Source organism: Gossypium hirsutum, chromosome A04 (assembly GCF_007990345.1).
Source record: "Gossypium hirsutum isolate 1008001.06 chromosome A04, Gossypium_hirsutum_v2.1, whole genome shotgun sequence".
NCBI lineage: Eukaryota > Viridiplantae > Streptophyta > Magnoliopsida > Malvales > Malvaceae > Gossypium > Gossypium hirsutum.
In genome coordinates, this window is record NC_053427.1 from 29,943,759 (window position 1) to 29,969,019 (window position 25,261).

General features: G+C 37.5%; 1 non-coding gene across 1 annotated transcript; it reads left to right on the plus strand.

Annotated features, from left to right (window-relative positions):
* The first annotated feature begins 22,229 nt into the window (after positions 1 to 22,229).
* Positions 22,230 to 22,336, plus strand: LOC121228401 (small nucleolar RNA R71). Its single transcript, XR_005925977.1, has one exon. It is a non-coding gene; the product is annotated as a small nucleolar RNA R71 (small nucleolar RNA).
* Positions 22,337 to 25,261: the final 2,925 nt, after the last annotated feature.

The following is a 25,261-nucleotide window of genomic DNA, read 5'->3' on the forward strand; positions in this document are numbered from 1 at the left end:
TTAAAACTATCAATTTTTAAATTTATGCAATTAAGCCCTTTTGTTTAATCGGACGCCTAAATGACAAAATTAAATCACGAAAATTTAACAAATATAAATTCACACAAAATAAACACAAAAAATAATTTTTAAATAATTTTCTGACTTGAATTCGTGGTCCCGAAACCACCGTTTTGATTAGGGTCTAAATCGGGTTGTTACACGTAGTAGCCTACACTTAGTACTACACACTTGATCAAAACTATCGGGTGCGCATAGTAGCCTACACTTAGTGCTACACATGCGACCTAACAATCTAGTACACGTAGTAGCTTGCACTTAGTACTACACATGTGACTTAAAACTCTCTTAAACATATAGTAGCCTACACATAGTACTACACATGTGTTCTCACAACGGATCATTCGTATCTCTTCTATTTCGAAGGTTCAATAGGAAAATTATTCACTTTTCAACATTTTACTAACTTGTTCTTAGTTAATCCCAATTCGTAGTTTACATCAATTGATCATTCTACAGGCAGCCACATCTCATATAGTAACAAACGATAATGATATAAAAAGAATTGAAATATTATTTACATACAAACTTACTCATTTCAAAGAAACATCATATTCCATCAAACTTCCAAACCTTTACCGAACGTACTCAAATTGTGGCTTCATTCACATAGTAATATCTCATAATCAGATGGCATTGCAACATTTTCATCATAGTAGAAAAACATAAAGAACATGTTATATCATCAAAATAATCACATAATATCAAATTATTCACACATATACTTATAAATCGTGTAATATCGAAGCATTAGCATTAAAATACAATATTAAATTATTAAAATCACATGAACTTACCTCGGGTTCGAGTACGACTATATATTCTGATTTAGTCCATCTCATTCATTTCCAATCTATGCCCGAATCTCATTTTCCTTGATCTATAATACCACATTTAGCTTACTAATTAGTCACATTATTCATATGGGTCCAAAAATCATACTTTTACAAATTTTTATTTTGACCCCTAAACTTTTACCATTTGGACTTTGGCCCCTAGGCTCGTAAAATGATTTTTATTCAATTTCCTTTCATTTTAAGCCTAGCCGAATCATTTTCATAACTGTAGCAGCCCCTAATTTCCACTAAATCACACTTTTATGATAAATTTTGTAACTTTTACAAAACAGTCCTTTTTGACAATTTCATCGAAAATAACTTAGTAAAAGTCATTTATTACACACCGAGCATTCATATTCCACCATTAGACATAAAAGCACATGCATGTCATCCATGGGTAAATTTTTAAACACAAACCCTAGCTCAAAATATGCGTAGAAATGAGTAGATCTTGTTACGAGGATTTTAAAAACGTAAAAATCATTAAAAATGGGGCTAGAACGGATTTACAATTGAGCTTGGAAGCTTGAAAAACCCTAGCTATGTCTTCTCCATGAAAGCTTCGGCCATGGGGTAGAAGATGGACAAAAACTAGATTTTAATTTTGTTTTTAATTCATTTTAATTACTAGACTACCAAAATGCTACTAACTTGAAAATATTCTATTTCACCCATTTCATGTCCATTTTTGTCCAAAAAATTATCCAATGGTCTAATTACAATTTAAGGGCCTCCAATTTAAAATATCATAAAAATTAGACACCTCTAACGTGTAGAACTCAACTTTTGTACTTTTTACAATTTAGTCCTTTTGACCAAATTGAGTGCCCAAACGTCAAAATTTTTGAACAAAATTTTCACGAAATCATCCCATGAAATTATAGACCATAGAAACATAATAAAAACAAATTTTATTGTGTCAAATTTGTGGTCTCGAAACCACTGTTCTGATTAGGCCTTAATTCGGGATGTTACAGGTTAGGAGTGTTACAAACCCTATTGATTAAAGGACTGAAGGAGTGTCATGATTGAATGTAGGTTTTGTGCTCATGGGTTTTTGCACACTTTCGCAACAAGGTGTGTAATCGCAATCCCAAATTCGGGAATTGGAAAAAGCCGGAATAAGTGAACGACGACGCTACACGAGCATGCGGTCTCTCGTGTGGAAGTCCATATGACTAAACATGGGATTATGATCGTCGAGGCCATCCATGATGGATGGTCGAGGCTGTTTTGGGCCATTTCTGGCCGAACTAGGCCGTGTGGGCCCTACATGGGTAAACCACACGAAAGTGTGGAGAATATTGGGCCAGGCTGTGTAATCCTCATGGCGAAAGCCATTTCTGGGCTATGCAATAAGGCCGTGGGCCCATTTTTATTGGATGTCTGTTAAGGTTGCACTGGTCGCCCAAGATGACTGTGGACCTACTGTTGGGTCGGTAAGTGTACCTAGACCCCCTTTGTGGTAAAATGACTGTATTGCCCTTATATGGTAAAATGACTATTATGCCCTTATGAGATGTATGATTATATTTGAGGATGCCACTTTACATATATTGAATACACGTATGATATTATGACATGACATGATATGTTGCATGGTGATGGGTTTTATTATGATTGGAGGAAGTGTACTGTACTGGTAGCTCTGCTGCAAATATTGTTTAGTGCCACAACCGGTACTACTTGGAGTATAGAGATGGGTGGATTGATTTTATCCCCACATGGAGTGTAGGGTTGGACAGAGATGGACTGTAGAGGCTGTTGGGTAGGACCTATTGATTGCATATCTATACTATATTGTCCCTGAGATGGGCTGAGGTCCACACTAATACAGATACTGTAATGGGCTAAGGCCCTAACTGAAACTAAATCGTTCTCGAATTGAGCTTAGGCCCAAACTGTATTTGCTCACTGATTGATTATTTGATATAGGATTACACACTGAGTTTTCATAACTCATCCATCTGTTTATATATATAGGTAATCCCCAGACTTAGGTGGGTCGGAGTTGCGAGTTACTCAAAGGTGGCCACACAACCGCACGGACTTTCTCATTCGGTTTTTAAATTAAAAGTAGTTTTATTTTGGGTATTTTTAATGTAATAAGGCCTCTTTAAATTTTTAATCTTTAATTTGGGGTTTTATTTATTTTGATTTATATCTGCTAGTAGTAGGATACGGGTTTTCAAAAAAAAATATTTTTTAAAACACCACGTTTACGCAACATGTTTTGAAAGCTTCCGCAAGAAATAATGTTTTAAAGTTAATAACAATTTAATATGATTAACTTTTTACCAAATGACTTTAATTTTGAAAATGATCAAGACATCCTAAAATCTTCGTTAATATCACAAAGAGGTTAAATATCGAACGGGTTTCAATGATATTATACCTTGCGAAAGACAGTTCAATGTGACATCGCCAGATTCGGCTATAACATTCGGGCTGGGTTTGGAGGTGTTACATTTAGTGGTATCAGAGCGGGGTTCAAAACTCGACTGTGGATTTGGATTTCTTATAAAACTTGAATTTCTAAAAGAATTATTTCAAAATGATTTGAAGTATTTTGAATAGTTTTATTAAATGTGTGGTACACTGAGTCTCCGACGCCAATTCTGTAAGTCTTCTGAAACTGTTGTTTGATTAATTAAAATACTAAGACTACCATAGGTAGTAGATTGTACTGAAATACTCTAATTAGGGTAAACTAAAACTGTAGTAAGACTGCAATCCGCGAAAACGAACTATGAATTATTGATACTATTTTTCATAAAAATATCCATTAATAAATATTGGAATTGTAAACTAATGCATAAAATTGTTAATACAGATAAAGTATAATTCGATAATGAGCATCAGAGGTACTCATGGAAGGGGTACAAGAGGCCGTAGCGGAGGCTGTAAAGGTGCTTGAGCTGGGTCTTCGTCATTTGGCTACATGCCTAATGTTGAGGCTAGGGAGGCACCGACTTCACCTATGACTGAGACTGGGTCTCATGATCGTGCGGTTAGGGATGATGCATTGTCCCAGGCCATGTTGCAGATTTTAGAGAGGGTCACTGGGCCCAATACTGGTGTTGTAGGCCATGGGTCGGTTACAGAACGACTCTGGTCTAATGGAGTTGAGATTTTTAGGGGAATTGCTAGAGTTGCCCCTAATGTGGCTGACTATTAGATTAAGGCCATAGAAAGGATCATGGATGATCTCGATTGTACCTCTGAGTAAAAACTAAAGGGTGCAGTGTCACTATTGCGAGATGAGGCCTACTAGTGGTGGCTTACGGTTAAAGAGGGTACTCAGCCGGATCGACTGACCTGGGAATTTTTCAAGACTGCTTTTCAAGGAAAGTATGTGGGCGCTAGTTATGTAGATGCCCTGAGGAGGGAGTTTCTAAATTTGACACAGGGGGATAAATCAGTGGCTGAATATGATACTAAATTTTTACTATAAAACCGTTATGCGTGAGGCATGGTGCCTACTGAGTACGAGCGGTGTGTTCATTTCGAGGACAGCCTCAGGGATAGCCTAAGGGTTCTGATAGCTCCATAGAGGGAGTGATATTTTGCTGCTTTAGTGGATAATGCGAATATCGCTGCAGATGTGAAACGTGCTGAGCACCGGAACCATGAGAAGGAGAGGGGTAGGAACAAGAAAGATTCAGAGCCCTCAAGTTCATTTCTAAGGCATAAAAAATAAGCCAAAATTGATGGGCCGGTCAGAGTTGGGCCCCCTGTTACTGCTACTGGACCACAACCCTGTGCATATTATGGAGACACCATCAGGGTGTGTGCTAGAAAAGGATTGGGGTATGTTTGAGGTGCAGATCATTGGAGCACCGTATCAGAGATTGTCCATAAAGGACCAAACAGATGCAAGTTATAGGTTTGGGTACTGTACAACTGCTGAGAGGTGTTCAATAGCCACCGGAGGTCGTGGTCAGGCCAGAGGTGGTAATGGTATGGGCCGTGGTCAGAGGGCACCGAGTAGAGGTGCTGGTCGCACTGAGGCGAGACAGCCAACTCTGGTTTATACTGCACATTGCCGACAGGATGGAGATGCTCCAGATGTTATCACGGGTACATTCTTCATTTATAATGTATCTTATATTGCACTAATAGTGAACTTGTGGGGTAATATCGATGTTTTATTGAAGGGTTTTCATTGATTGCAGTTCCGCTAACTAAGTTGTTGCGTAAGGGTGTGCTATTTAATTGGACTGATGCACAACAAGAGAATTTTGAAAAGCTTAAAAAATTTCTGACTGAGGCTCCTGTCTTGATACAACTAGAGTCTGGGAAAGAGTTCACTGTCTACAGCGATGTATCGCATATTGGTTTGGGATGTGCATTGATGCAAGAGGGTAAGGTGGTTGCTTATGCGTCTCGTCAGCTTAAGACTCATGAGGAGAATTATCCAACGCATGGTGGTATTCGCACTAAAGATTGAGAGGCATTACCTGTACGGTGAGAAGTGTATTATTTACACTGATCACAAAAGCCTCAAGTATCTCCTTACTTAGAAGGAGCTAAATCTTAGGCAGTGTAGATGGATTGAGCTGCTTAAAGACTATGACTGTACGATTGAATACCATCTTGGAAAGGAAAATGTAGTGGCTGACACACTGAGCCGCAGGGCTATAACTGATCTGAGGGCGATGTTTACTCGCCTTAGTTTATTTGAGGATGATAGCTTGTTGGCCGAGCTTCAAGTAAAACCGTCATGGATTCAGCAAATTAAGGGTAAACAGTTGAAGGATGAGTCACTGGGTCCTCGATTTCGACAGATTGAGAGTGGTAACACATCAGATTTTGGATTGAATGGTGAAGAGGTGCTCTGTTTCTGTGGTAGAGTCTGTGGACGGAAGAATAGTGATTTGAGGCAGTCTATACTATGAGAGGCACATAGTAGTCCTTATGCTATGCATCCTAGTGGAAATAATATGTACCAAGACCTTCGAGAGATATATTGGTGGTTAGGTCTTAAGCGTGAAGTTACTAAATTCATGAGTAAATGTCTGACTTGCCAGCAGGTTCAGACTGAACATCAGTTGCCTTCAAGGTTGCTCCAGCCGGTTAAAATTCCACTTTGGAAGTAGGAGAGAGTGACTATGGACTTCCTTAGTAGGCTTCCCCTAACGCCTACTAAGAAGGATTCAGTATGGGTCATCATGGATCGATTGACCAAGTCTGCATATTTCCTACCAGTTCGTATAGATTACTCTTTGCAGAAGCTAGCTAAATTGTATATGTCTGAGATTGTAAGACTGCATGGGGTACCAGTTTCCATAATATCTGATAAATATCCTCGCTTCACGTCTCAGTTCTAGAAGAAGTTACACGAGCCTTTGGGTACAAGGCTGGACTTCAGTACTGCGTTTCATACTCAAACAAATGGTCAATCAGAGAGGGTGTTTCAGATACTGGAGGACATGTTAAGGAGTTGTGTGATAGATTTCCAAGGCAGTTGGGAGGACTACTTGTTGTTAGAAGAGTTTGCATATATTAGCATACAGATGGCACCTTACGAGGTATTATATGGTCGTAGGTGTTGTACTCCTTCGTGTTGGACTGAGTTGGGCAAGCGGCATGTTCTGGACGTGAGTTAGTTTCTGATACCGAGGATAAAGTTAGAATAATTTGAGATCGACTGAAGGCGGCATCAGACAAACAGAAGTCATATGCGGATCTGAAGCGTAAGGAGATTGAGTATTCTGTGAGGGGCTTTGTGTTTCTAAAGGTCTCGACATGAAAGAAGGTACTGAGGTTTGATCAGAAGGGCAAGTTGAGCTCTAGGTTTATTGGGCCTTACTGCATACTGAAACGTGTGGGGCCAGTTGCATATCACTTGGAGTTACCTCTAAAGCTAAACCGGATTCACGATGTATTTCATATCTCTATGCTGAGGCGCTACCACTCTGATCCTACTCATGTTATCTCGGTTGAGGTTAGACCAGATTTGACTCTTGAGGAGAAGCTAGTTCAAATTTTAGATCATGACGTAAAGGTTTTAGGAAAGAAGTCTATTCCACTAGTGAAGGTTCTTTGGCGTAATCACAGCTCTGAGGAGGCCATGTATGAACCTGAGGAGGCAATGCAACAACAATACCCTTATTCGTTCTGATTAGGTAAAATTTTGAGGCTGAAATTTCTTTTAAGGGGTAGAGTTGTAACGCCCAAAATATTAAAGTATTTATTTTTGTATGTTTGTGACACACAACTGAGTACCTGCTTCAGTGGTTAAGTGTTCTGGGAGTGTCTGAGAAGTCTTGGGTTCAAGCCTTGGCTTGTGCAAAAGTTTTGTTTAATAAACCCTATCTCTAGTCAGTAGGCCTTTTAAATAAATGTGAGATTTCCTTGACAGAATGGGTCTACTGGTCTGAGGGATAGGTGGTGTGTTACTGTTACAAAGGGTTTGGAGTTTGAGTCCCGCTATGCACAAAGGTGGATTTTATTTTATTAGATGCGGTGCGAGTGTTTATGTGTCAGTGGGATTCTGATGCTAGTGGGCGGTTGGAGTGTTTGTGGGGTGTGGGGATTGTGTAGCCAAATTTGAGGAGAAAATCATGGGGAGTTGAGGTGAGAGAAAGTGTTGTACCGAATTTGAACTTTAGGCACTCAAAGAATCTGACTTTAGGGAAGATTTCGACTTTGTACAAAATCACTCTGGGTTTTTGTCATTCTTTTCGGTTCATTTCTCTCTCTAAGGCCGAATATTGCATTTTGGAACCTTCTCATTTTTGTTGTTGTCTTAAATTTTCACTTCTCTGGCTCCCCTCTCTCAGTTTTTTTCTCGGTTCACTTTGCTTTGACTAGTTTCCCTCTTTCTCAATTGGTTTCCCTTTGATCAATTGCGTTTGATTCTTCTCCTCTCTCTACTCCTCTCTCTTTTCGTTTGAGTCTATCAATCCCCCTCTTTTGCATACTGTTGCTTTAGCTGATTCTCCTTGCTTTTCCCTCCCTCTCACTCAGTTTTTTGTAGCCAAATACCTCCTCCCCTTTTAGCCGATTATTACCTTTATTCTATCAATCTCTCCTTTTTCTTCATTCTCAGCTCTCATCTCCTCTTTCTTTCTTGTTGTGCTCCTTTCGGTTTCTGGAACTTCTTAAGGAGTGGGGGATTTTACATTGATATTGGAGTGACAAAAATATTTCTCTCATCACTCGATCGAAGGTACTCTATTTTTAGTCATCGTGTTCAATTGGGGTATTTTGGCTTGCATTCTAGAGTGTACACTGAATGCTTCATTCCTCTATTTTTGGGTTCTGTGTTTCTATAAGTTAGCATACGTTGATTTAAGTCATGGATATGAGCAATCATGATTAATAGAATCTGCTTGTAATGTAGATATTTGTCAAGGTGCTTGAAATCAATTTTTTTCAATGGGATAAGTGGGCTAAGCCACATTCGTTTAGTCAAGGCAAGTAACAATTATTATTTTAGGTTAAGTGTTAATAACAGGGTGTTTAACCCTATTGATTAAAGGACTGATGGAGTGTCTTCATTGAATGTGGGTTTGGTGCTCGTGGGTTTTTGCACACTTTTACAACAAGGTGTGTAATCGCAATCCTAACTTTGAGAATCGGTAAAAGTAGGAATAAGTGAACGACGATGCTACACGGGTGTGCGCTCGCTCGTGTGGTAGTCCATGTGACTAAACATGGGTGTATGATCGTCGAGGTCAGCCATGAGCGATTTCATGGGCCGAGGCTGTTTTGGGCCATTCCAGGTAGAATTGGGTCATGTGGGCCCCACACGAGTAAACCACATGAAAGTGTGGAGAATATTGGGCCAGGCTGTGTAATCCACACGGCCAAAGCCATTTCTGGGCTATGTAATAGGGCCATGGGCCCATTTTCACTGGATGTCTATTAAAGTTGCACGAGTCACCCGAGACGACTGTGGACCTACTGTTGGATCGATAAGTGTACCTAGACCCCCTTTATGGTAAAATAACTGTATTGTCCCTATGTGATAAAATGACTATTATGCCCTTATGAGATGTATAATTATATTTGAGCATGCCACCTTACATATATTAAATACACGTATGATATTATGACACGACATGATATGTTGCATGAGGATGGGTTTTATTATGATTGGAGGAAGTGTACTGTACTGGTAGCTCTGCTGCAAATACTTTTAGTGCCGCAACTGGTACTACTTGGAGTGCAGGGATGGGTGGGTTGATTTTATCTACACATGGAGTGTAAGGTTGGACATAGATGGAGTGTAAAGGTTGGTTGGGTAGGACCTATTGATTGCATATCTATACTGTACTGTCACTGAAATGGGCTCAAGTCCACACTAATACTCATACTGTAATAGGCTAAGGCCCTAACTAAAACAGAACCGTTCTCGAATTGGGTTTAGGCCCAGACTGTATTTGCTCATTGATTGATTATTTGATATGGGATTACACATTGATTTTTCATAACTCGCCCATCTATTTATCTATACAGGTAATCCCCAGCCTTAGGCGGGTCAGAGCTGCGAGGGACTCAAAGGTGGCCACACAACCGCACGGACTTTCTCATTAGGTTTTTAAATTATAAGTAGTTTTATTTTGGGTATTTTTAATGTAATAAGGCCAGTTTAAATTTTTTATCTTTAATTTGGTGTTTTATTTATTTTGATTTATATCTGCTAGTTGTAGGACGCGGGTTTTCAAAAAAAAATGTTTTTCAAAACACCACATTTACGCAACATGTTTTAAAAGCTTCCACAAGAAATAATGTTTTAATGTTAATAACAATTAAATATGATTAAATTTTTTTTAATGTTAATAACAATTAAATATGATTAACTTTTTTTCCAAATGATTTTAATTTTGAAAATGATCGAGAAATCCTAAAATCTTCGTTAAGATCACAAAGAGGTTAAATATAGAACGGGTTTCAATGATATTATACCTTGCGAAAGACACTTCAATATGACATCGACAGATTTGGCCGCAACGTCCGGGCCGGGTTTGGGGGTGTTACACCGACGTCGGGACAAGGTACGAGGCATTACCAAACTTGTACTCATACATTCATGCAAAAACTAGGCTCTAAAAATTTTCTTCTAAACAACTTCATTCGCAGATACACAATTTGTCCTTAATACGGGCCTACAAGGCCCAAAACAGCCATTGAAAAAGACTAAATCGAGAACTTTAGAAAAGTTTCAGAACTTTTCCCTAATACAAAGCCACATGCCTGTGTGAACAAGGGACGCGCCCTTGTGCTCTCGACACGCCCGTGTCTTCTGGCCATGTAACTCTCTGACTATGATGTCAGCACCGATTTAGAGTCACACAGCCTTATCACACGCCTGTGTGGCCAGATATTCTGGTCAATTAAAAATAAATGAAATTTTTCATAAAATGGTGCAAACTTCACATGGCCAGAGTACAAGCCCGTATGGGTAGGCCGTGCCTCCCACACGGCCAAGACACACGCCCGTGTCTTAGCCCGTGTGGTCACTATGGGCATACTGATTTGCAAAATTTAGGTGCAGGGGACACACGGCAATTCAACACACCCGTAGGGCAGACCGGGTGTTATACACGGTCTATACACATACTCATGTGTCTGGCCGTGTGAACCATTTGAAGGCTGTTTTCCAAGCCAATTGTCACCCTTTATCATTCATACACTGAACATTTTTCATAGCATGCAACATGACATATTTAGAAACTGAATTATTCAACACCATGGCACTTTCACATCCTCATAAAGTCATCTTATTGCACATTCAATTAGTCACACCATTTGGAAGCATTCAACACCAACTTTTTGCACAGCCAAATTTGTTAACATAACTTCAAATTATACATTTGTGACTATAGTCATCTTAAGCCATTAAGTCATTCCTTATTTCAAGTAGTTAATTCACTCCTCATCATGTATCCATCAACCAAACCACATAGCACATCATCAAGGCATTAACACATGCATGCATGAACAATTAGATATTACAACCCAAAAATCAATTATAAGCCATATCACATGGCTATTACAAAACAAATCATCAACATCATAGGCCTTCACAATTTGGCCAAATAGCATGACACATATCACAAAATGACCAAGTCCCCTATACATGCCATACTCAAAATAGCAAATTCACTATACCCAATAATCTTTTGATAGTGTGATCGAATGCTCCAACAACTTTCGATCCCCGAGCTAGCTTGGAAAAACTACAAAGGATGGAAAGAGAGGGGGATAAGCATTAAAGCTTAGTAAGTCTACATGCAAATAATATGCAATTATAGTAAGCAATTAACATGCAAAGACATAGTAACATATACATAAGGATTATTCATCATTTAAACCTTTTGACTTACTTATCATATGTACATATATACTTTCTCATCACAAATCATTCTTTATCAAGGCACTATTCATGGGTTTAACATACATACCTGTACTCATCGTAGGATATCATATAACTATACCTTTTTAACATGCCCTCCTCGACACTTTCATCACATCCATTGCATTACCCATTAAACACTCAGAATACTATTGGATACATGAAAAACATGCACATAAGTGCCATATATACATACGTAGCCAAAGCTACCTCATAACATGTAACCCTCGTAATGAGGCTACTCATGGGCTTGCTCATATAAGCTATTGATCAAGGTGTAACTACAAGGGTTGCTCTCATAAGCTGTCAGGTATTCGACCCACTCAAAGATTACCTAGCCACTGGTAGGACACACAAGACCATTACCTGAAACCCAATTACTTGTATCGCATCCATAATGAACCCAGACCAACTCAATGAGTTCGAATGCCTCATATATATCACAAACACAGACCAACTCAATGAGTTCGGATTTTGTAATTCCTAGTGACATGTCACTTGTATCCTAATCTATTCCTAAGGTTCAAACGGGATTCTTTCTCATATGCTCATAACATCTCCATCACACTTGCTCGTAATGTCGTGGATAACGACCATGATATCATTTGTACTTAAAAAATTTCCATTAGGCATAGCATACATAATAAAGATAAAATAATTATCACATAATATTAACACATCAAAACATACTTCATTGTCACATTATTTACACATGTACTTACCTCAGTACAAAATGATGATAATCGAGCATAATCGTCATATACTTTATTCTTTCCTCGATCAAGACTCTGTTCATATTTTTCTTGATTTATAATTCCAAATTTAACTTGTTTATTAATCACATTATTCAAATCAATCCATAATTCATGCTTTGGTAAAATTAACTTTTTACCCCTAACTTTTTGCTTATTTACAATTTAGTCCCTCGGCTCGTAAAATGAAATGCATACTTTTTCTTTGTTACCCAAGCCTAGTCAAAATTCCCTTGTACTCATAACAACCCATACTTTTCATCAAAATCAGATTTTTACTACTTATTTTACAGCTTTTACAAAATAGTCCTTTTTAGTTGTTTTCATGAAAAATCATCTTGTGAAAGATGTTTATCACACACCAAACATTCATATTCCTCCATTAATCATCAAAATACATACATGTAACACATGGGTCAAATTTCATACATGGTGCAAGTCTTGGGTGAAATTTTGGGTGAGAAATGAAGCTAGGAATGGTTTTATTTTGTCCACATAGACAGACACACGGGCGTGTGTCTAGACCGTGTGTGACACACGGCCTGGTAACATGGGCATGTGGTTAGGTCGTGTCCCCTGCACCTTAATTTTGAGAAATAGAATGCTCAGAATTAAGCACATGGGCAGAGATATGAGTGTGTGTCTTAGCCGTGTGGTTGAGATGACCTTGGACACAGACGTGTTACACGGCTGTATGGAAACTGGACCTAAATTTCAAAAATTAAATTTGCTACATGGCCTAGCACACGAGCGTGTGACCTGGCCATGTGACTTCAATTTCTTCATGCTGTAAAAGTGAGAGAGTTACACGGGTTAAGGACACGGGCATGTATAGTACACGACCTGACCACACGGGCGTGTCCCTAGACCACACGAACATGTGAACCTTGCAACTTGAAAAAAGAATTTGTAATTTTGCAAAAAATTCTTAGAGTTCCCGATTAAGTCCCGACTCGACTCTAATTCTCGTAATGGGCCTCGAGGGTTCAATTAAAGGACGTTTCGATTGATCTTGGTAAATAAATAGTAACTTGCACGTATTGTTTGAAAAATGTTTCTGAAAGTTTTGGTAATGCTCTGAACCCTGTTTCGTCGATGAATACGAGTTAGGGGTGTTACATTTAGTGGTATCAAAGCTACAGTGATTCTTAGATTTGATGTAGCAAACACGAGTTTAGCTATACATGCCATTATATAAATTGTGATATTGTGATGACTCCTGATCATTTTAAATGTGTTTTTGATATAGCAATGTCAACCAACCGTGCTAGAGCTAAATCTGAGGAAGCTGAGAGCAATGCTTCAGTTTTAGTTCAAAGAGTTGTGTCTGCGTCTGGTAGTGAAAGGCTCATGTCTAAGGGCCGAAGTGAGAGGTGAAACAAGCCTTCTTTCAAATGATGAATGAGTGGTTTACACAGTACTTGAGAACAAACCCTGCTCTACAACGACCTCCCCCACTTGCTCCCCAACTGATTCCTGAGGTACCACAGGGTGCCGAACCTGCTAGAATTGGTAAGCCCCCGATAGATAAAATCCGCAAACATGGGGCAGAAGAATTTAGAGCTACCGCAGATGATGATCCGGAAAGGGCTGAGTTTTGGCTAGAGAATACTATCCCAATTTTTGATGAATTATCTTGTACACCTGCTGAATGTTTAAAATGTACAGTATCTCACTAAAAGATACAGCTTATCATTGGTGGAATACCATAACTTTAATGGTACCGAGAGAGAACGTTACATGGGAATTCTTCCAAGATGAATTCGGGAAGAAGTATGTGAGTCAGAGATTTATGAATCAGAAAAAGAAAGAATTTCTAGAGCTCAAACAAGGAAATATGACTCTGTCTAAATATGAACAAAAATTTGTTGGACTCAGTAAGTATGCTAGAGAATAGGTTCTAACCGAGGCTGAGATGTGTAAACGCTTTGAAGAGGGTTTAAATTAGGATATCAAATTATTGATTGGAATTCTTGAAATAAACGAATTTGCAGCATTAGCTGATCAAGAACACAAAGCTGAGGAACTGAGTAAAGAAAAGAAACAAGACAAAAGAGAGGCTCGGGTTTTTGGAAAAAAACTAAGTAAGTTACAATCATTTGCTTCTAAGAAATTAAAAAAGTATTATGATCATGTTACCACCTCTACGGGATATTCTGGAAGAGAGTGGGGCTCTCAACGTTCTAACCCGAGGTCTTCATCTCCCTCTATGACCAGTGTGGGTAGTGATGGTAACCCAACACCGAAATGTAAACATTGTAACAAATTTCATCATGGGGAATGTCGGTCTAGAAGTGGAGCTTGTTTTGGATGTGGTTCAGTTGAGCATTTTCTCAGATATTGTCAAGAAAGAGTTGAAAAGAAGATAGAACCAGCTCCAAAGTTGAGTAATCCTATTTCGAGGGGCAGACCACCCTGCCATCCTGGCAATGTTAGTGGTAGTCGAGGTATTACCAAGGATACAACAGTTAGATCAGAGGCACGAACACATGCAAGGACATATGTTATTCGTGCTATAGAAGATGCCTCTGCGTCAGACGTCATTACTGGTACTTTTTCTCTACTTAATACTGATATTGCTGCATTGATTGATCCTGGTTCCATACATTCATATATATGCACGAACCTAGTGTCTGTTAAAAAATTACCTGTTGAATTCATTGAATTTGTGGTTAAAGTTTCAAATCCCCTAGGCTAGTGTGTTATGGTGGATAAAGTTTGTACGAACTGTCTGTTAATGGTAAAAGGTTATTGCTTTCCGGCTAACTTGATGTTATTGTCATTTGATGAATTTGATGTGATCTTGAGAATGGATTGGTTAACCCAAGATGATGCAGTGGTGAATTGTAAACAGAAATATATTGTATTGAATTGTAAGAGTAGTGAATTTCTTCATGTTAAATTTAATAAACTGGATGGATTACCTATTGTGATTTCAGCAATATCAGCACAGAAATATGTCCGAAAGGGTTATGATGCTTACCATGCATATGTGCTGGATACTAAAGTATCTAAGTAAAATATTCTATTAATGTCGATTGTATGTAAATTTCTAATGTAATCCCAGAAGAATTACATGGTTTACTACCGAATAGAGAAGTGGAATTCTCTATAGATCTTATCTCGAGTACGACACATATATCTATAGCACCTTTCAGGATAGCTCCTATTGAATTGAAAGAGTTGAAATTACAGTTGCAAGGATTGATTGACAGAGGTTTTGGTTGACCTAGTTTCTCACATTGGGGTGCGTCGGTGCTTTTGTAAAAAAGAAGGATGGATTGTTGATGTTGTGTATTGATTATAAATAGCTCAACAAAGTTACAATAAAGAACAAGTATCCATTGCCTCAAATCAATGACTTGTTTGACCAGTTAAAATGTTCCACTATATTTTCAAAGATTGATCTCTGTTCTGGTCACTATCAACTACGGGTAAAAGAATTGGATGTACCTAAGACAGCTTTTAGAACTAGGTATGGACACTATGAGTTTCTTGTGATGCCATTCGACTTGACAAATGCACTTGCAGTGTTTATGGATTTGATGAATAGAATTTTCAGCCCGTATTTGGATAGGTTTGTGGTGGTATTTATAGATGATATTTTGGTTTATTCTCAAGATGAAAATGAACATGCTGAGCATTTGAAAAGAGTGTTGCAAACTCTACGAGAGAAACAACTGTACGTCAAGTTCAGTAAATGTTAATTTTGGCTACGGGAAGTTAGTTTTCTTGGGCATATAGTATCTGCTAAAGGTGTCAGAGTAGACCTGAATAAAATTTTAGCCATTTTTAATTGGAAGTCACCAAAGAATGAGTCTGAAGTTCAAAGCTTTCTAGGACCAGCAGGTTATCATCAGAGATTTGTAAAAAAAATTTCAATGATAGCTTCTCTGATGACTCGTTTTCTACAAAAATATGTAAAGTTTGAGTGGACTGATAAATGCCAGCAGAGTTTTAACAGATTAAAAGCTTTATTGACAGAAGCACCAATGTTAGTTTAGCCAGAATCGGGTAAGGAATTCATAGTTTATAGTGATGTGTCATTGAATGGTTTAGGCTGTGTTTTGATTGAATATGGTAAAGTAGTAGCCTATGCTTCATGATAGCTAAAGTCACATGAAATGAACTACCTGACACATGACCTTGAGTTGGCAGCCATTGTGTTTACATTGAAAATCTGGCGGCATTACTTAATTGGTGAAAAATGTCACATATTCACCGATCATAAAATTTTGAAATATATGATGTCATAGAAAGATTTGAATTTGGGACAGTGCAGGGGGCTTGAGGTATTGAAAGATTATGATCTTGTTATTGACTACCACCTGAGAAAACCCAATGTAGTGGCAGATGCTTTGAGCTAAAAATCTCTATATACTTTGCAAGCAATGAACACTTGATTGTGATTGTCTAATGATGGTTCAATCATAACTGAGTTAAAAGCTAGACCAATATTTTTACAACAGATCTCTGAAGCTCAGTAAAATGATAGTAAGTTGCAAGCAAAATAGGTACAAAGTGAATCAACTTCTGACTCAGAATTTCAGATCGGGACTGATGGTTGTTTGTTATTCAGAAGCAGAGTATGTGTACTGAAAAGTTAAGAACTAATACAGAAGATTTTGAATGAAGCTCACAATGGTAACATGTCTAATCATCTTGGTAGTAATAATATGTATAACGATCTGAAAAAAATATACTGGTGGCCAGGAATGAAACGAGATATTTCTGAGTTCGTATCTAAGTGTTTGATATGTTAGTAAGTAAAAGCTGAACATCAGTTGCTTTCTGGACTATTACAGCCAGTTATGATACCAGAATGGAAATAGGAAAGAATTATTATAAACTTTGGAACGGGATTACCCCTGTCTCCAAGGAAGAAAGATGCCATTTGGGTAATTGTTGATCGATTGACAAAGTCTTCACACTTTATTCCTATACATATGGATTATTCCTTGGATAGATTGGCTGAATTATATGTTTCTGAGATTGTCAGATTGCATGGAGTGCCCGTCTCCATTATTTCAGATGGAGATCCTCGGTTTACATCTCGCTTCTGAAGCAAATTGCCAAAAGCTTTGGGTACTCAGTTACACTTTAGCATTGCATTCCATCCCTAGACAGATGGTCAATTTGAGCGGGTAATACAGATCTTGGAAGATATGCTTCGATGTTGTATACTTGAATTTGAAGGTAACTGGGAAAAGTATTTGCCTTTGGTTGAATTTGCTTATAATAACAGTTATCAATCTAGTATCAAAATGGCACCATATGAAGCCTTGTACGGTCGCAAATGTAGAACTCTATTGTATTGGACAGAACTCAGTGAGAAAAAGTTATATGGAATTGACTTGGGCCAAAAGACCGAAGAAAAAGTGAAAGTAATCCGAGATAATTTGAAAGCAGCCTCTGATCATCAAAAGTCCTACGCTGATTTGAAAAGAAAAGAAATATAATTTCAAGTCGACGACAAAATATTCTTGAAAGTATCACCTTGGAAGAAAGTTCTCCTGTTTGGACGCAAAGGAAAACTGAGTCCACGGTTCATTGGACCATATGAGATTATAAAAAAATTAGACCGGTTGCATATCGGTTAGCTTTACCACCAAAGCTTGATCAGATTCATAATTTTTTTCATGTGTCTATGCTACGATGGTGTCGATGTGATCCTTCACATGTTATCGCTTCGACAGAGGTAGAGATTCAGCCTAATATGACATATGGTGAAGAACCAATCAAAATCTTAGCCCGGGAGAAAAAAGAGTTAAGAAATAAGAAGGTAACTTTAGTAAAAGTTCTTTGGCAACGACATGGTAATGAAGAAGCTAGCTGGGAGCCAGAGAATACTATAAGGAAGCAATACCTGAATCTTTTTACTGGTAAGATTTTTGAGGATGAAAGTCCTTAATGGGGGAGAGTTGTAACAACCCATTTTTCAGTGAAATCGGAACGGTGGTTTCGGGACCACAAATCTGATCTGAAAATAAGGTTTATTTTTATTTCATATATGGTCCATATTATAATAGGCATGTCGTGTGAAAATGTTGATACATAAATTTTATCGATTAAGTGTTTAATTACGAGAAGGACTAAATCACATAAAATGTGAAAGTTGAATTCTAGTAGCTATGGAATTCAAATCTAGAGGTCCTGATATGGTTATATAGAAAAAGGGTAAGGACTAAATTGGAAATTGCTAAATATTTAACTAATTAAAAGATGAAAAGAAAATATCATCTTATTTTTGTCACCTTCAACCTAAAATTCTATATAAACCCTAAGAGAGGGAGGGGAAACTTTCAAGGCTTAACTGGGTAAGTTTTCTTGTCTCGTTTTTAGTAATTTTGATATTTTTGAAACCGGGCTAACTTAATCTCTCTATTTGAGGGATTAATTTGAAGAGTTATCAAAGTTTGGAAAATGGGTCAAGGATGTATATGCCGAAATTAGAAATTTATGGTAGAAAATGAAAGGTTGTTGATAGATAAACAACTTTTACAAAGTGATTTTTGATGGAAACATGATTTAGGGACTAAAATATAAACTTGTGAAATTGAAGAAAAAATTTGACATTTTATGAATACATGTGCTGGAAAATTTGTAATGGGATTTTGGATAGGCTTGGAATAAGGAGTAAATTGCACAAGTTTCATTTTCCGAACCTAGGGATGAAATCTGAATTTATGGAAAAGTTAGGGGCAAAATGGTAATTTTATCTAGGACGTAGATTCAGTCCATTTAAATATGAAATGTGTGAAATTGATGGCTAAATTCATTTATATAGATTCAGACAACACTAATTCGAGGTTAGATCAAGGAAAAGAAAAGGTTTCAGGTTAGTAAATTTCTAACGCGAACAAGTGTCTAGGTAAGTTCGTGTAACTTAATCGGGCATGTAATAATGTTTAATTGAATGTTCTAATTGTATGAAATGTTATTATCATTTGATGTGAATTATTTGATTACTATAAAGAAAAATTGAATACATGCTTGAAATGATGAAAAAGGATTTAGTCCCAATTGAATATTGAATTCCGATGATTATTCTTGAAATGAATGAGGTCCTGCATTTGTTGCGAAAGGGATTTAACTCGGATGAGTAATCCCATTTACCTTACTAAAGAAAGGATTTAGTACGGACAGGTAATCGTGTTATACGAACTTACTATGCATGTAATGCTTACTTCATTTTGTTTTCCCTATTTTATAGTGCTCGGAAGCTTGTGAAGGTTGGAAGATAATCAGAGCATCGTCACACTAGCAGCTAGTCATTTTGGGTATACTTAGTAAAATCATTTTGGTGTAATGGCATGTATAGGACAACTTTACCATTGGTAGCTTGCTAATGATGTTTTGTAACCTAGCCATTGGAATGGCTAGTAATGGCTTATTTTGGTATGATTAAGTAGGTTATTTTGATATATGTATATACACATGTGTTAAGTTGAGTATATGTTATCAAAATTTGTTATTGCCTAAGTTAATTAAAGGTAAGTTTATAACCACCTATGCATGCAATGATATTCCTTGTTGAATGAAGAAGTTTCTTTAATTTGAATACTTGGAATGGCTGGTATTTGTTGTGTGCTTCAAGTGCAGGTCTTGGGTGAAATTTTGGGTGAGAAATAAAGCTAGCAATGGCTTCATTTTTTCAACACGGGTAGACACACGTGTGTGTGTTTAGACCGTGTGTCATACATGGCCTGGTAACATGGGCATGTGGTTAGGCCATGTGTCCTTTGCACCTAAATTTTGAGAAACAAAATGCTCAGAATTGGGCACACGGGCAAAGACATGGGCATGTGTCTCAGCCGTGTGGAAACTACACCTAAATTTTGAAAATTAAATTCTCCACACGGCCTAGCACACGAGCATATGACTTGGTCGTGTGACTTCAATTTCTTCATGCCTTTAAAGTCAGAGAGTTACACGGGTTAAGGACTCGGGCGTGTGTAGTACACAGCCTGACTACATGGGTGTGTCCCTAGGCTACACGGGCGTGTGAACCCTGCAACTTGAAATTTTTTTTTGTAATTTTGCAAAAAATTCTTAGAGTTCTCGATTAAGTTCCAACTCGACTCTAATGCTCGTAATGGGCCTCGAGGGTCTAATTAATAGACGTTTTGAATGATCTTAGTAAATTAATAGCACCTTACACACATTGTTTGAAAAATGTTTCTAAAAGTTTCGGTAATACTCTGAAACCTTGATTCGTCGATGGATACGGGTTAGGAGTGTTACAGTAAATAAGGTACTTTGGTTGATGACATTTTTACATTTTGGTGCTTATTGGCTAATGTTGAAATGGTTAGTGATGATATGTATTGAATGACTCATTTGGTATGTTTGAATGTGATCTTGGTATGTGGCCATTATGATTGGATTTTGTATGGAAATAGGTTGCAAATGTTGAGTTGGTAATTGGCTAAGTTATGCTTATATTTAAGTATATTTGATGTTATGTGAATTGACGTGCCTTTTGGCATATTGGTTGCATGAATAGGTACCATATGGATCTAATTTGATTATGCATGTTTTAGGTACATTTTGAATGCTTGAAATGGGAGCAAATGCCTTGTATGTGTGTGCATGGTTTGGGTGAAGGAAATGGCTTTAAAATGGCCTATTTCTTGTCTAAACGGCCTAAGACATGGGCATGTGACTTAGTCATGTGTGACACACAGCAGTGTGTCCCTTGTAAGATTTAACGGGTTGCAAGTCAGGTAATTTCATGACCTAGCACCACCTAGCACACGTGCGTGAGAAGCCATTTCAAGAGTTTTACGTGCTGGCACACGAGCATGTGGCTTGGCTGTGTAACACAAGTCAGAGAGTTACATGGGTATGGACATGGGCTGGGACACAGTCGTGTGTTCCTACTTTGAATGTTCACACGGCCTAAGACACAGGTGTGTGTCTCAGTCATTTAACCCCTACAGTGTGAAAATTTTCAACTTTTTCCATGAAATTCTATATGAACCCGATTTATTCTCGAATCATTTCTAAAGTGCTTCTTTGACCTCAAGGGCTCAATTAATAGATGATTTGCATGTATTTGGGATGAATTATGCTATGAATTTTAGAATGTTTGAAATCAAATGTTTTAAGTTACAAATTATCTTGTAACGCTCCGTAACCCTATTTTGGCGATGGATACAGGTTAGGGGTGTTACATCTTCCTTTTGCTTCTTAAGTCTTTAAGGGTAGGGTGGTTGAGGATTCTTTATTGGAATTGGTTGATTAGTATTTTGTGGCAATTCAACATCCAACAAAAGTTTTAGTTTATCAGAATTGATTTGTTCAGAATTACCTTATCGAGTTTTGAAGATTCTGGTTCTAGTTCTGGTGAGATTGGAGTTTCAACACTTGGTTGAACTTCCACTGGGCATTAGTTGGCTCCTCTTCAACTTTGACAGTGTTAGGCTCTAACGTCTTTCCTCTCTTCAATTTCAATGCTTTACAATGCTCGTTCATAGGATTTATTTGATTTTCTGTATCACTAGGAAGAGCACCTTATGGTTAGTTCCTAAGTTCAGTAGCAAGTTGACCCGCTAGATTTTCCAAATTCCTTAAGTGGCATCCTTTTTTGCCATATATGCCTTCAATAGGTTCTCTAAGCTATTGGAAGGTTTAGCTTGAGTTCGTTTTTGAACTTGTTGGGTAAAAATAGGTGGCTGGCTCGGTCTAAGTTATGCATAAGTGCTATTGGTTCTAGTCCCTTGGTTACTTCAGGAAAGGTTAGGGTGGTTTCACTAAGATGGGTTATAAAAATTGGATTGTAGTCCTTGCCTTCCTCGATTCTAGTTCTGATTACCCATGTAATACACAGATTCTGGGTTTGATGGAAATTCTTTGAACAAATGTCCTTCCCCACAATAAACACAAGCTATATTTTCAAATTGATTAGGTGATTGTGCTGCAAAACTATTAAACCCATAAGTAGTAAAATTTTTAAGCATCGATGATATTGAGGATACCTGAGATACAAGTGAAGCAAGAGCGTCCACTTCATGTACTCCAGTAACTCATCTTCCTGACTTTGCTTGATTAGTTGGCTATTGATAATTGTTGCTGGCAATCCTCTCAATAATTTCATAAGCCTCATTATAAGACTTAGAAAGGAGAGCACCATTAGCAGAAGCATCCACTACCATTCTCATGTGAGCATTGAGGCCATTATAGAATGTCTCAAGTTGGATGCAATATGGCATTCCATGATGAAGGCACTTCCATAATAATTCTTTATACCTTTCCCATGCCTCATACAAGGACTCGTCATCCATTTGGTGAAAAGTAGTGATCTCATTCCTCAACTTAGCATTCTTGGTAGATGGGAAATACTTCATGAGGAATCTTTCTGCTAACTCATGCCATGTAGTAATGGAATATGGGGGCAATGAGTTCAACCAGGCTTGAGCTCTATCCCTTAGTGAATATGGGAGTAACTTTAATCATAGTACACATTCAGATACTCCAGCTAACTTGAAATAATTGCTCATCTCCATAAAAATTCATTAGTGAAGGTGAGGATCTTCAATAGGCATTCCATTGAATTGGCCCACTATTTGAAGCATTTGGAACATAATCAGCTTTAGCTAGAACTGTTGTTCCTCGATCTCGAGTCTCCTAATACCCAGATTAAAATCATGAAACACTGGCATGGCATACTATCTTAGAGCTCTATCCCTATCATCAACAATAAGGATAGGATGTTGAACAGGGTTTGCTTCGTTTTCTGCATTCGGATTTTAAAAGTTCATCTCTTCGGTCCTTCTTTGAGCTGCTTGTCTTCTACTTTGTTGAAAAGTTCTTTCAATTTCAGGATCTACGGGAGTAAATTGATAATTTGATCAATACTCATAAACACCTAAAACAAAAACAAAAAAATTAACCAAGTTAAAATTGAACAGAAAAATAAACCAAAATGCAAAGTTAACAATTTCACAAATAATGATTTTTAAAACAGTCCCCCGGCAACGGTGCCAAAAACTTGGAACAATGGCAATGTGTAAGAGTACACAATCACAACAAGTAATAAACTGACAAGTAAATGTCGAGTTATCGTACCAACATTGATTGTTTAAGAAAATTATTTATGAAATGAAATTCAAACACTTTGGTGATTAAAAATATTTTGATTTTGAAGAAGTGGTTAAAAACTAAAATTTATCTAAGTAAAATAAAATAAAAATAAAAGTTCCAATGTACGATTTCAAAAGATGATTTTAATCAAGATGACATAATTGTGTTAGATTAATTACATTTCTTAACTTAATATTACAAAAACAATGTTCATGTTGTTACGAATAAATTCACGGCAACTTGGTAATTTGTTAATTATTGTAACAGCCCAATTTAGGGCCTAGTCGAAATAGTGGTCTCGGGACCAGAAATCTGAAGTTGGAGAAAATATTTTATTATTATTTTAGAGTCATAGAATGTTTATATTAGTACATGAAAAATTTGGTGAGTTAATTTCGATGTTTGTGAGCCTGGTTGTGAAAAAGGACTAAATTGCATAAAGTGTAAAAGTCCTAAATTGATAGCTAAAGGTGTTAAATAGCTAGAGAACCTAAATTGGGGGGCCTTTAAAGGGCAATTAGACCCCTATAAATAGGGTGGCCGGCCATAGGAGACATGTGTGGTCAAAAATTTCAATTTTTGGTGGGATTAGGTGACTAATTTTGACTAAAATAGAAAATAGAAAAAGGAAATGATATCACCCTATTTCCCATTTCTTCTTAGCTAAAAATATAAGTGATTGTTGGGGTTTCAAGCTTAAAAAATTTTCAGCAACTTGAAGCACTCACAAGTAAGTGATCCTAATGGCTTTTCTAAAATATTTTTGTACTTTTGAGACCCTTGAAGCATGAGTTTTCAAATGGGGGTGCTATCTTGCAAAATGATCAAGAGTTTAGGGTTTTGCGATGAAGGAATTTGTGTTGTTTTCTGAGTTTTTATGGAAGAAAATGAGTCTTGGTTGTCTTATAAACAACTTTTGTGAAAGGTGTTAGCATGAAAACACCTAAAGGGGTTATTTTGCATAAGTTGCAAAATAAGTGACAAGTGTGTGAAATAGTGGGAATTTTAGGTTGCTATAAGAGTAAAAAGAGTTCAGATAAGCTTAAGAGGTGAAGAAATTCGATAAAAATTGATTTTTGAGCATAGGGGTAAAATGGTCATTTTGCCAAAGTCTAGGGGCAAAATGGTCATTTTACTGAAAATGTGAATTTTCAATTGCCTAATTGTAATTAGTGACTAAAGGAGTGCATTTTGCTAATATAGATCAAGAATTGTCAAATCTGAACCAAGATCAGGGGAAAGCCAAGCAGATCGACTAAACCAAATAGTCGCTACATTTTGAAATCCGAGGTAAGTTGTATGTAAATAATATAACTACATTGCTACAATCTGTATTTAAATTGTCATTGAATAGATATGGCATGAATTGCTTGATTTCGAGATTGAGAATGTGTAATGATCATTGAGATAGTAGAATTCCCGTTGGGACCTTAGGAAGTAAATAGGATATTCATGTCGTATCACTTGGGTCATTTGTGTGAGCTAGTATAAGACATGTCTGGGACATGCATCGGCCACATTATGAGAGCCAGCGTAAGACCATGTATGGGACATAGCATTGGCATTGAAATGAGTGCTAGTGTAAGACATGTCTAGGACATGCATCAGTCTCGGGACATAAGCCAGTATAAGACATGTCTGGGATATGCATCAGCTACGAGATGTGTCAGTGTAAGACCATGTCTGAGACATGGCATCGGCACGGTTATGTGAGAGCTAGTATAAGACCATGTCTGGGACATGGCATCGGCCTCGAAGATGATAGCCAGTGTAAGACCATGTTTGGGACATGGCATCAGTACTTTACCCATGATTGAGGCCTTTGGAATATCCGGTAGTGTTCTGAATGGTTCAACGTCGAAAGTTATAAATTTAAGTTAATGAGAAACGTAAAACCGTATTGTGAGTATTACAGGTACCTAAGTGATACATATGTATAAGATGCGAACTCATTGTATATGCTATGTGATTTGTATGAAGTAAAGGGTAAGCCATGCTTATGCCCACATTGGTATCATAAGTTGTTGGTAAATTATAGACTTATTGTTCTATATTTATTTATATGTAACTTACTAAGCTTTATGTGTAATGTAACACCCCGAACCCGAGACCGACACCGGAGTCGAACACGAGGTGTTAGCAGACTTTAAACCCTTTAT